Source organism: Chiloscyllium plagiosum, unplaced genomic scaffold (assembly GCF_037043375.1).
Source record: "Chiloscyllium plagiosum isolate Xiang-an unplaced genomic scaffold, Cpla_swu_hap1 HiC_scaffold_4, whole genome shotgun sequence".
Lineage (NCBI taxonomy): Eukaryota > Metazoa > Chordata > Chondrichthyes > Orectolobiformes > Hemiscylliidae > Chiloscyllium > Chiloscyllium plagiosum.
This window is the reverse complement of record NW_028270142.1, coordinates 74541935-74544045: the sequence shown is the minus strand read 5'-3', so window position 1 is coordinate 74544045 and position 2111 is coordinate 74541935. Positions and strand designations below refer to the sequence as shown.

General features: G+C 38.0%; 1 long non-coding RNA gene across 1 annotated transcript; it reads right to left on the bottom strand.

Annotated features, from left to right (window-relative positions):
• Positions 1-834: 834 nt before the first annotated feature.
• On the bottom strand, positions 835-1870 carry LOC122549568 (uncharacterized). Its single transcript, XR_006311581.2, has 3 exons — positions 1742-1870; positions 1016-1088; positions 835-919 (listed from the first exon to the last, which is right to left on the bottom strand). It is a non-coding gene; the product is annotated as an uncharacterized LOC122549568 (long non-coding RNA).
• Between the last annotated feature and the right edge of the window lie 241 nt (positions 1871-2111).

Genomic DNA, 2111 nt, shown 5'->3' with positions numbered 1-2111 from the left:
GCAGAGAAACGGGGTTAGCATAGATGGACATTTTAGTCGGCATGGACCAGTTTGGGCCAAAACGTCTGTCTCCGTGCTTTAGGACTCTAAAACTCTAGGAGTGTACATACACATGTTTATGCTCAATTTAAGCAATTTAGATGCAGTGCTTCTATCAGTGTCTCATGCTGCTAGACAACAGAATTCAGCAGATGAAAACTGCAAGTTTCATATTATTGCGTTCATGTCATATGTTGATAACATAAGCATGGCCTTTAAAATATATATTACACAATTGCTGACAGACACAACACAACTTAGAGAGACCTAAAAAGGTAAAGGGAACAGCAGAGGGAAACAACATTCATTTTCTTTGGTCATTTTTTTCCAACCCTGAAACTTCTCATGTCTTACTTTTCATTTCATACTTACACCATCTTATTATTCTGATTTTTCCGTTCACTTCCCATGATAGATCTGTAATTTTTACTGAAGAAATGTTGTACTGTAATAGGATGTTGACCAACTGTGAGTCTCTTGCAAACAGCCTGATCTGAACTGAAATAAACTCCCTTCAGGGTCAGTACCGTCTGAATTCATCCTCAGTTCTTGTGTTCCAGTATAAACTCTAGATGTCTTCGGCAAGATGATTAAAACCTTAAACAAGGTCATAATCTTTATTTTATGACCTGAATTATATTAGGAAAATTAGGACACATTCATGGCTGGTTCACGATTTCAGAAGTGTAGAGTTGTGAAAGCACTGTATAAATCACATTCTGTGGCTCAACTGTAATATTTTCAAATTATTTTAATAATTCTGTTACTCATGACTCAGACTTACTTGTAAATATTTATTCTGGCATTCATGTAAGAGGGGTCATTGACTCATCTCAGTTCCATCAGCTTTAGGCTTGAAGTACAATCCTGAAGAACATCTCTGTCAAATACACAGAAATAACTGCTTGTGATAGAAATGCACTGTCAAGATTGTAGATCACCAACAACTACTGCCTTTTGCTCAATTCACTTTTACCTTTTAGTAGTTAGACATATGTTTTAGCCTTCAGATTAATAGTTAGGTAGCGCATGAGCTGGAAATGCGTTGCCTGTAAAAATTGTAGAGAAAGAAAAGTTATTCAATATCAATGCCTAATCAAGGAATGTGCAAAGTAGAAAACAAGTAGTTGAATAAAACTAAGCCTCATTTTCTGATTAAGCACTTTACAATCATCTGGACTCAACACTGAATTAAATCATAGGACCGTGAACCCCTATTGTATATTACTGACACAGAAAAGTCTGTCAGAATACAGTACGTTGACTCCATGACCGTGAGAGAGTGACTGACAATGAGGCTGGTACCTTCACACCAGATTGTCATGTGTTATGATATCACAGGTACACTGATTGTCAGATCTACAATCTATGCAATAACACAACACTCTGGATGAATGTTTTGTTTTCTCTATAATGATTGCGGCTACCTTTGCACATTTTCTCATGATAACTTTGATCTCTAATCTCCCTTACCATCCTACTTTTCCCTGACTTTCCCCTTTGTTTAACTTGCCTTTCTCCACTTTCTCACCAGCATAAACTCATCCCGTTTTCAGCTATTTGCTGAACTGAAGAATAGTCGTATGGATTTGAAACATTGGGTTGACTTTTGCCAAAGATTGGCTCAGTGTTAATTTTGGGAGATTTCGTGGAGGGTGTTTCTTTGTGACCTCTAGCTCTGATGAAATTCTCTGCTGCTCACCTCATTGTATATATACCACACCACTGTGATGTCGTCTCGCGATGTACTCGCCACTATCAGGACCTTCTAGGATTCGCGCCATGAGCACTATATTTAAAGTCAGCTGTACTCCAGACCAGTCGCTGCCAGTTGCGAATAGCTCTTCATAGTGCGCATAGTGGGAAGAATATGAAAAAGACCAGTTTCTGAAGGCGCATAGATGGCAAAGGTAACACTGGAAATAAATTATCACATTCATAAATATATTACTACTTTATACCATCATTGGTCTGATCGGCTGGCATAGTAACTGCAGCTACAGAAATAAATCTACACAGGCTACCCATCCTTAACATCAGATCATATTAGAACCCGAACTAAGGAGTGCTAA